Below are 10,882 nucleotides of genomic sequence, written 5' to 3'. Positions count from 1 at the left end.
CACGCCTCGGGGTGAAGCCGAGTTAAACAGCTGTGTTATTGCAATTTTAAAAGAATTGCACACAGTGGTTGGCTGTACTCCGGCAGGCTGGCTCTAGCTGTTTGACGTGCACAGTTAGGAGCAGTGCGAGAACGCACCTGAGCGTTTATCTGCAGTACAGCAGCTGTGATTTCTATTCAAAGTGCCCTTATCAGCGAGGGTGCCACTGTTTTGATCTCGCACTTGGTAGTTCGGTTCGGAGGGTCAAAGGTCTGTGTCTGGGTGTTCGGTGCCCGTAGCTGGATGATATTTAATCTTCTCTCTGGAATAAAGGTGCAGCGCGGTGGGAGGGTCCTGGGTTGGGTTTATCACTGCTCTTGATAGTCTCAGGGTAATCATTGAGTTGCACAGAGCACCTTTCCACACCTGAGCAGCTGGCTGGACTCCCAGACATACACAGGTAGGACTTTCAGATGATCCTCTTTCTTTGGAGCTGTGCTCAAGGGAACATAATGCACCCTGTTTATTTACCTCTTCTAAAATAAAAACCTACTACAGTATAGGCTTTAACAGGAGTAACTTGTACGAGGGAGCGTGATCGTTTCATTGGTCATGTGTGTGTGTGTGTGTATCGTTTGAAGAGATCCTGCTGGTTTTCCAGTCCTGTGAGTTTAGTGTTGAGAGGTCTGGGTGCAGGAGCGTGATCGTTTCATTGGTCATGTGTGTGTGTGTATCGTTTGAAGAGATCCTGCTGGTTTTCCAGTCCTGTGAGTTTAGTGTTGAGAGGTCTGGGTGCAGGAGCGTGATCGTTTCATTGGTCATGTGTGTGTGTGTGTCGTTTGAAGAGATCCTGCTGGTTTTCCAGTCCTGTGAGTTTAGTGTTGAGAGGTCTGGGTGCAGGAGCGTGATCGTTTCATTGGTCATGTGTGTGTGTGTGTCGTTTGAAGAGATCCTGCTGGTTTTCCAGTCCTGTGAGTTTAGTGTTGAGAGGTCTGGGTGCAGGAGCGTGATCGTTTCATTGGTCATGTGTGTGTGTGTCTTTTGAAGAGATCCTGCTGGTTTTCCAGTCCTGTGAGTTTAGTACTGGTGCAGGTACTGTCAGGGACAATGCTGTTTCACTGCAGACAGTCTGAGCAGAGCTTTGAAACTATACAGACAGGGGGAAGTCGAGTCGGTTAAACTGCACAGACAGGATGAACGAAAAACAAATCATGTTAACTAATTCAATGAATCAGAATGTGAAAGCGCTGGTTTTTTTTCATCCAGTTTGAAGACTCCTGTTTTAACTCAGGTTTGCACTTTGGCTGTCTCGAGGAAGGCTGTCGTAGGTGAGATCTGTCTGTTTGATGGGTGCAGCAGATTGTGTTTTATGGTTTTTGTCACCCTGGACGGCTGCCCTCATGGCCAGATAAACAGATTTCATTGTCAACAGCTCTTCCTTGGATGAAAAATTTATGAGGCAATGAATAAATGGAAGGGAGAGTGCTCCCTCTAGTGGACAACAGCTGGACAACAGCCATCACATATTCAAAACCATGTATTTGTGAGGGACGTCCCACATTGTCTCCTCTCCCCCGCCTGCCCTGACTCATATCCTCTGAACTGACAAGCTCTGAAGAAACCCAGAACCCCGGAACTGAGCTCTCCAAGCAGAATCTCTTCATCTTCTCAAACAGAGCCCCCCCCCCACTGCTTCTGTAACACTGCAGCCCCTCCCCCTCCTCCTCCTGGGTGTGTAACACTGCAGCCCCTCCCCCTCCTCCTCCTGAGTGTGTAGCACTGCAGCCCCTCCCCCTCCTCCTCCTGAGTGTGTAACACTGCAGCCCCTCCCCCTCCTGAGTGTGTAACACTGCAGCCCCTCCCCCTCCTCCTCCTGAGTGTGTAACACTGCAGCCCCTCCCCCTCCTCCTCCTGAGTGTGTAACACTGCAGCCCCTCCCCCTCCTCCTCCTGAGTGTGTAACACTGCAGCCCCTCCCCCTCCTCCTGAGTGTGTAACACTGCAGCCCCTCCCCCTCCTCCTCCTGAGTGTGTAACACTGCAGCCCCTCCCCCTCCTCCTGAGTGTGTAACACTGCAGCCCCTCCCCCAAAACCTGAGTGTGTAACACTGCAGCCCCTCCCCCTCCTCCTCCTGAGTGTGTAACACTGCAGCCCCTCCCCCGCCTCCTCCTGAGTGTGTAACACTGCAGCCCCTCCCCCTCCTCCTCCTGAGTGTGTAACACTGCATCCCCTCCCCCTCCTCCTCCTGAGGTGTAACACTAACACTGCAGCCCCTCCCCCTCCTCCTCCTGAGTGTGTAACACATCTGCAGTGTGCCACTGCAGCCCCCCCTCCTCCTGAGTGTGTAACACTGCAGCCCCTCCCCCTCCTCCTCCTGAGTGTGTAACACTGCAGCCCCTCCCCCTCCTCCTCCTGAGTGTGTAACACTGCAGCCCCTCCCCCTCCTCCTCCTGAGTGTGTAACACTGCAGCCCCTCCCCCTCCTCCTCCTGAGTGTGTAACACTGCAGCCCCTCCCCCTCCCCTCCTGAGTGTGTAACACTGCAGCCCCTCCCCCTCCTCCTCCTGAGTGTGTAACACTGCAGCCCCTCCCCCTCCTCCTCCTGAGTGTGTAACACTGCAGCCCCTCCCCCTCCTCCTCCTGAGTGTGTAACACTGCAGCCCCTCCCCCTCCTCCTCCTGAGTGTGTAACACTGCAGCCCCTCCCCCTCCTCCTCCTGAGTGTGTAACACTGCAGCCCCTCCCCCTCCTCCTGAGTGTGTAACACTGCAGCCCCTCCCCCTCCTCCTCCTGAGTGTGTAACACTGCAGCCCCTCCCCCTCCTCCTCCTGAGTGTGTAACACTGCATCCCCTCCCCCTCCTCCTCCTGAGTGTGTAACACTGCAGCCCCTCCCCCTCCTCCTGAGTGTGTAACACTGCAATTCACGCCTCTCTCCTCCGCATAGCGCTGCTGTATCCTGAGAGGGTGTGACTGCGTGAGACACTTCAAGCTCTGCCAGCACTGTGAGGACCCAAACCCTGAAGATACAGACCATGGACAGGGATGCAACCAGTGAGTCTGGGACCAGCTCCACCGTCCAACACACCCCCGCACCCTCGCAGAGTCTGCGTGCAGCTCCCCTCCCTGTCTGACGGCTATGTTAACGAGCACCCCCGCACCCTCGCAGAGTCTGCGTGCAGCTCCCCTCCCTGTCTGACGGCTATGTTAACGAGCACCCCCGCACCCTCGCAGAGTCTGCGTGCAGCTCCCCTCCCTGTCTGACGGCTATGCTAACGAGCACCCCCGCACCCTCGCAGAGTCTGCGTGCAGCTCCCCTCCCTGTCTGACGGCTATGCTAACGAGCACCCCCGCACCCTCGCAGAGTCTGCGTGCAGCTCCCCTCCCTGTCTGACGGCTATGCTAACGAGCACCCCCGCACCCTCGCAGAGTCTGCGTGCAGCTCCCCTCCCTGTCTGACGGCTATGCTAACGAGCACCCCCGCACCCTCGCAGAGTCTGCGTGCAGCTCCCCTCCCTGTCTGACGGCTATGCTAACGAGCACCCCCGCACCCTCGCAGAGTCTGCGTGCAGCTCCCCTCCCTGTCTGACGGCTATGCTAACGAGCACCCCCGCACCCTCGCAGAGTCTGCGTGCAGCTCCCCTCCCTGTCTGACGGCTATGCTAACGAAACACCCCCGCACCCTCGCAGAGTCTGCGTGCAGCTCCCCTTCCTGTCTGACGGCTATGCTAACGAGCACCCCCACACCCCTCGCAGAGTCCCTCGCAGAGTCTGCGTGCAGCTACCCTCCCTGTCTGACGGCTATGCTAACGAACACCCCCGCACCCTCGCAGAGTCTGCGTGCAGCTCCCCTCCCTGTCTGACGGCTATGCTAACGAGCACCCCCGCACCCTCGCAGAGTCTGCGTGCAGCTACCCTCCCTGTCTGACGGCTATGCTAACGAGCACCCCCGCACCCTCGCAGAGTCTGCGTGCAGCTCCCCTCCCTGTCTGACGGCTATGCTAACGAGCACCCCCGCACCCTCGCAGAGTCTGCGTGCAGCTCCCCTCCCTGTCTGACGGCTATGCTAACGAGCACCCCCGCACCCTCGCAGAGTCTGCGTGCAGCTCCCCTCCCTGTCTGACGGCTATGCTAACGAGCACCCCCGCACCCTCGCAGAGTCTGCGTGCAGCTCCCCTCCCTGTCTGACGGCTATGTTAATGAACACCACTGCTCCATGTGGGCTTTTTTGGGGTGTGTTTTGTATTCCAGGGAAATTGAAGTTAAACAGCTGAAGAAGGGTTTTTGTCCAAAATGTCCTGAAAATGAAAGATTTTTTAATCTTTTAAACCTTTTGTGCACATTTTTTAAAAATCCTTTTTTTTCCACATGCCTTCAATATATGTATATATATCTCCTCTCTGTCTAGTTTATAGTCTGTGACTCCATGACTTCTCTAAACCCCTTCATATTTAAATAATACAAATAAAAGTAAACACTATGAAATGCATATATAGTATTTTTACGATATATTTGTAATAATGTTTTTATAGTATGCAGGCTCTTGTGCAGTTATAGTGTGATATTTTCATATTGTAAGTTCATGTGTGAGTGTGTGTGTGTGTGTGTGTGTGTGTGTGTGTGTGTGTGTGTGTGTGTGTGTGTGTGTGTGTGTGTGTGTGTGTGTGTGTGTGTGTGTGTGTGTGTGTGTGTGTGTGTGTGTGTGTGTGTGTGTGTGTGTGTGTGTGTGTGTGTGTGTGTGTGTGTGTGTGTGTGTGTGTGTGTGTGTGTGTGTGGGTGTGTGTGTGTGTGTGTGTGTGTGTGTGTGTGTGTGTGTGTGTCTGTGTGGGTGTCCTGGCTGTGGGTGTCCCGGCTGTGTGGGTGTCTGTGTGGGTGTCCCGGCTGTGTGTGTGTGTGTGTGTGGGGGGGTGTGTGTGTGTGTGTGTGTGGGGGGGTGTGTGTGTGTGTGTGTGTGTGTGTGTGTGTGTGTGTGTGTGTGTGTGTGTGTGTGTGTGTGTGTGTGTGTGTGTGGGTGTCCCGGCTGCGTGTAGGTTTGTGTGTGGGTGTCCTGGCTGTGTGTGTGTGTGTGTGTGTGTGTGTGTGTGTGTGTGTGTGTGTGTGTGTGTGTGTGTGTGTGTGTGTGGGGGGGGGGGGGGGGGGTCTTGGCTGTGTTTGTAATAATCACTCAGTTATTAACTCCTCTTTGTTCTCTTGTGCTGCAGGCGCTGACGACCCCTTCACCTACGGTGAGTAAGAACATCGACAGCCTGCCGTTCATCTTCAGCACATTGCTGGCTCTCTCACTGGCTGGGATTCAACTGAATTATTGCAGCGCTATCCTAGCAGCGCTTTAGAGAACAATGTACTGTCCATCTTTAATAATCGAAATCTTTCCAAACAAAAAAGAAATCTTTCCAGTAGCAAATCTGTACTCTGTGGGAGTCGCTGCAAAGCCCTCAGTACCCTACGCGTGTGAGCCTCTGCGCTGCCTGTCTTTCAGATTATGCCAAGCTGTCGATCGGGGGTCTGGTGTTTGTCGGTGTCATTGTGTGTCTGGCGATCCTGCTGCTGCTGAGTAAGGGAGCTGCTCTTAATATACAATACCCATCACTACACACAGGGGGCAGCATCACACAGGACTGATAATGAAATCACTACACACAGGACTGATAATGAAATAACTGCACACACAGAGCAGCATCACACAGGACTGATAATGAAATCACTACACACAGGACTGATAATGAAATAACTGCACACACAGGACTGATAATGAAATCACTACACACAGGACTGATAATGAAATCACTACACACAGGACTGATAATGAAATCACTACACACAGGAACTGATAACAGCTAGTGATTACAATCTCTTTGTTATAACCTTATTAACCAGTGGGTAATCCTTTCTGTATTTGTTTTCTTTTCAGGTGATAGAATATGCAAATCCAAAAAGGTAGGTGCCATGTTTAGCACACCACTCTGTGCTTTACAATGCTTCCCTGTGCTTTACCAGATCTCTCTGTGCTTTACAATGCTTCCCTATGCTTTACCAGACCTCTAATGCTTTACAATGCTTCCCTATGCTTGACCAGACCTCTCTGTGTTTACAATGCTTCCCTATGCTTTACCAGACCTCTCTGTGCTTACAATGCTTCCCTATGCTTTACCAGACCTCTCTGTGTTTACAATGCTTCCCTATGCTTTACCACACCTCTATGTGCTTTACAATACTTCCCTGTGCTTTACCAGACCTCTCTGTGCTTTACAATGCTTTGTTATAACCTTATTAACTATGCTTTACCAGACTCTCTGTGCTTTACAATGCTTCCCTGTGCTTTACCAGACCTCTCTGTGCTTTACAATGCTTCCCTATGCTTTACCAGACCTCTCTGTGCTTTACAATGCTTCCCTGTGCTTTACCAGACCTCTCTGTGCTTTACAATGCTTCCCTATGCTTTACCAGACCTCTCTGTGCTTTACAATGCTTCCCTATGCTTTACCAGACCTCTCTGTGTTTACAATGCTTCCCTATGCTTTACCACACCTCTCTGTGCTTTACAATGCTTCCCTGTGCTTTACCAGACCTCTCTGTGCTTCACCATGCTTCCCTGTTCTTTACCAGACCTCTCTGTGTTTACAATGCTTCCCTATGCTTTACCAGACCTCTCTGTGCTTTACAATGCTTCCCTGTGCTTTACCAGACCTCTCTGTGCTTTACAATGCTTCCCTATGCTTTACCAGACCTCTCTGTGCTTTACAATGCTTCCCTGTGCTTTACCACACCTCTCTGTGCTTTACAATGCTCCCTGTGCTTTACCAGACCTCTCTGTGCTTTACAATGCTTCCCTGTGCTTTACCAGACCTCTCTGTGCTTTACAATGCTTCCCTATGCTTTACCACACCTCTCTGTGCTTTACAATGCTTCCCTATGCTTTACCAGACCTCTCTGTGCTTTACAATGCTTCCCTATGCTTTACCAGACCTCTCTGTGCTTTACAATGCTTCCCTATGCTTTACCAGACCTCTCTGTGCTTTACAATGCTTCCCTATGCTTTACCAGACCTCTCTGTGCTTTACAATGCTTCCCTGTGCTTTACCAGACCTCTCTGTGCTTTACAATGCTTCCCTATGCTTTACCAGACCTCTCTGTGCTTTACAATGCTTCCCTATGCTTTACCAGACCTCTCTGTGCTTTACAATGCTTCCCTATGCTTTACCAGACCTCTCTGTGCTTTACAATGCTTCCCTATGCTTTACCAGACCTCTCTGTGCTTTACAATGCTTCCCTATGCTTTACCAGACCTCTCTGTGCTTTACAATGCTTCCCTATGCTTTACCAGACCTCTCTGTGCTTTACAATGCTTCCCTATGCTTTACCAGACCTCTCTGTGCTTTACAATGCTTCCCTATGCTTTACCAGACCTCTCTGTGCTTTACAATGCTTCCCTGTGCTTTACCAGACCTCTCTGTGCTTTACAATGCTTCCCTATGCTTTACCAGACCTCTCTGTGCTTTACAATGCTTCCCTATGCTTTACCAGACCTCTCTGTGCTTTACAATGCTTCCCTATGCTTTACCAGACCTCTCTGTGCTTTACAATGCTTCCCTATGCTTTACCAGACCTCTCTGTGCTTTACAATGCTTCCCTATGCTTTACCAGACCTCTCTGTGCTTCCCTACAATGCTTTACAATGCTTCTGTGCTTTACCAGACCTCTCTGTGCTTTACAATGCTTCCCTATGCTTTACCAGACCTCTCTGTGCTTTACAATGCTTCCCTATGCTTTACCAGACCTCTCTGTGCTTTACAATGCTTCCCTATGCTTTACCAGACCTCTCTGTGCTTTACAATGCTTCCCTATGCTTTACCAGACCTCTCTGTGCTTTACCATGCTTCCCTATGCTTTACCAGACCTCTCTGTGCTTTACAATGCTTCCCTGTGCTTTACCAGACCTCTCTGTGCTTTACAATGCTTCCCTATGCTTTACCAGACCTCTCTGTGCTTTACAATGCTTCCCTATGCTTTACCAGACCTCTCTGTGCTTTACAATGCTTCCCTATGCTTTACCAGACCTCTCTGTGCTTTACAATGCTTCCCTATGCTTTACCAGACCTCTCTGTGCTTTACAATGCTTCCCTGTGCTTTACCAGACCTCTCTGTGCTTTACAATGCTTCCCTATGCTTTACCACACCTCTCTGTGCTTTACAATGCTTCCCTATGCTTTACCAGACCTCTCTGTGCTTTACAATGCTTCCCTATGCTTTACCAGACCTCTCTGTGCTTTACAATGCTTCCCTATGCTTTACCAGACCTCTCTGTGCTTTACAATGCTTCCCTATGCTTTACCAGACCTCTCTGTGCTTTACAATGCTTCCCTGTGCTTTACCAGACCTCTCTGTGCTTTACAATGCTTCCCTATGCTTTACCAGACCTCTCTGTGCTTTACAATGCTTCCCTATGCTTTACCAGACCTCTCTGTGCTTTACAATGCTTCCCTATGCTTTACCAGACCTCTCTGTGCTTTACAATGCTTCCCTATGCTTTACCAGACCTCTCTGTGCTTTACAATGCTTCCCTATGCTTTACCAGACCTCTCTGTGCTTTACAATGCTTCCCTATGCTTTACCAGACCTCTCTGTGCTTTACAATGCTTCCCTATGCTTTACCAGACCTCTCTGTGCTTTACAATGCTTCCCTGTGCTTTACCAGACCTCTCTGTGCTTTACAATGCTTCCCTGTGCTTTACCAGACCTCTCTGTGCTTTACAATGCTTCCCTATGCTTTACCAGACCTCTCTGTGTTTTACAATGCTTCCCTATGCTTTACCAGACCTCTCTGTGCTTTACAATGCTTCCCTATGCTTTACCAGACCTCTCTGTGCTTTACAATGCTTCCCTATGCTTTACCAGACCTCTCTGTGCTTTACAATGCTTCCCTATGCTTTACCAGACCTCTCTGTGCTTTACAATGCTTCCCTGTGCTTTACCAGACCTCTCTGTGCTTTACAATGCTTCCCTATGCTTTACCAGACCTCTCTGTGCTTTACAATGCTTCCCTATGCTTTACCAGACCTCTCTGTGTTTACAATGCTTCCCTATGCTTTACCAGACCTCTCTGTGCTTTACAATGCTTCCCTATGCTTTACCAGACCTCTCTGTGCTTTACAATGCTTCCCTATGCTTTACCAGACCTCTCTGTGCTTTACAATGCTTCCCTGTGCTTTACCAGACCTCTCTGTGCTTTACAATGCTTCCCTATGCTTTACCAGACCTCTCTGTGCTTTACAATGCTTCCCTATGCTTTACCAGACCTCTCTGTGCTTTACAATGCTTCCCTATGCTTTACCAGACCTCTCTGTGCTTTACAATGCTTCCCTATGCTTTACCAGACCTCTCTGTGCTTTACAATGCTTCCCTATGCTTTACCAGACCTCTCTGTGCTTTACAATGCTTCCCTATGCTTTACCAGACCTCTCTGTGCTTTACAATGCTTCCCTATGCTTTACCAGACCTCTCTGTGCTTTACAATGCTTCCCTATGCTTTACCAGACCTCTCTGTGCTTTACAATGCTTCCCTATGCTTTACCAGACCTCTCTGTGCTTTACAATGCTTCCCTGTGCTTTACCAGACCTCTCTGTGCTTTACAATGCTTCCCTGTGCTTTACCAGACCTCTCTGTGCTTTACAATGCTTCCCTATGCTTTACCAGACCTCTCTGTGCTTTACAATGCTTCCCTATGCTTTACCAGACCTCTCTGTGTTTACAATGCTTCCCTATGCTTTACCAGACCTCTCTGTGCTTTACAATGCTTCCCTATGCTTTACCAGACCTCTCTGTGTTTACAATGCTTCCCTGTGCTTTACCAGACCTCTCTGTGCTTTACAATGCTTCCCTATGCTTTACCAGACCTCTCTGTGCTTTACAATGCTTCCCTATGCTTTACCAGACCTCTCTGTGCTTTACAATGCTTCCCTATGCTTTACCAGACCTCTCTGTGTTTACAATGCTTCCCTATGCTTTACCAGACCTCTCTGTGTTTACAATGCTTCCCTATGCTTTACCAGACCTCTCTGTGCTTCACCATGCTTCCTGTGCTTTTACTGTGTTTTTTTAAGGGTTAGTTTACCATGGCTTGTTTTTTAATATGCTTTATCAAGTTTTATACACAGTGCTTTCTTAGACTTTGCTGTGCTTTTAATACGGGGAAAACTTCATAAGGGATTGTGAATGGATCGTTATAGTAACTTCATAAGATGAGGGTAGATTATAGGAAATACTGAAACAGCAGATATTCCAGCAGCACCCTGGTTACTTCTGAGTGGAGACCTGGATGATAACCCCTCTGCTGTGCGCCGGCCAGCCAGTCAGCATCTCATCCTGTCTGTTTGCTTTCAGAGACCTCTGGTGAACAGCGACGGAGATGAGTGGGAGCTGGGGACTCTCTCTGGGGGCATTTCCTAACACAAATCCCAATGCTGTTTTCTTAATGTCATGGTCAACCCTCACGCTGGAAACAAACCCTTTTAAAACAATGGAATCAGTTTATAAATAAATGATGTTTGATTGATTGACAATGAGTTTTTCTTTTTGATAATCACCCCACAGTCTCTGCCTCTCCCTCCCACTGTGAGAGGCATTCCACAGGGGCGCTGTACGGAGACGGTCCCTCGGTGTGATGAATTCACTGAAGCGCTGTGCATCGCAGGCTATAGATTATGAAACGTGTTCCTCGCTGTGGATTGAATCAGTCACTGATCGAGATGAATGACAGGCTGGGGAGAATGCGGCACCCCTCTCCGACAACATTGCTGTGTGAAATCAGCTGTGACTTCAAAACGCTCAATCACAGCTCCAGAGATAAAACGAAAGCAAGCGGAGTGAAGCAGAGAAAGGGTAGTGCTGGGAAAAGGGAGAGGGGGTCG

The 10,882-nt window shown here is 49.7% G+C and overlaps 1 long non-coding RNA gene across 1 annotated transcript; it reads left to right on the top strand.

The window, feature by feature from the left end:
• The first annotated feature begins 325 nt into the window (after positions 1 to 325).
• Positions 326 to 10,484, top strand: LOC121304093. Its single transcript, XR_005947917.1, has 6 exons — positions 326 to 439; positions 2,922 to 3,028; positions 5,176 to 5,199; positions 5,454 to 5,528; positions 5,886 to 5,911; positions 10,356 to 10,484. It is a non-coding gene; the product is annotated as an uncharacterized LOC121304093 (long non-coding RNA).
• The last annotated feature ends 398 nt before the right edge of the window (positions 10,485 to 10,882 follow it).

This window comes from Polyodon spathula, chromosome 36 (assembly GCF_017654505.1).
Source record: "Polyodon spathula isolate WHYD16114869_AA chromosome 36, ASM1765450v1, whole genome shotgun sequence".
NCBI lineage: Eukaryota > Metazoa > Chordata > Actinopteri > Acipenseriformes > Polyodontidae > Polyodon > Polyodon spathula.
This window is presented reverse-complemented; position numbering and strand designations above follow the sequence as displayed.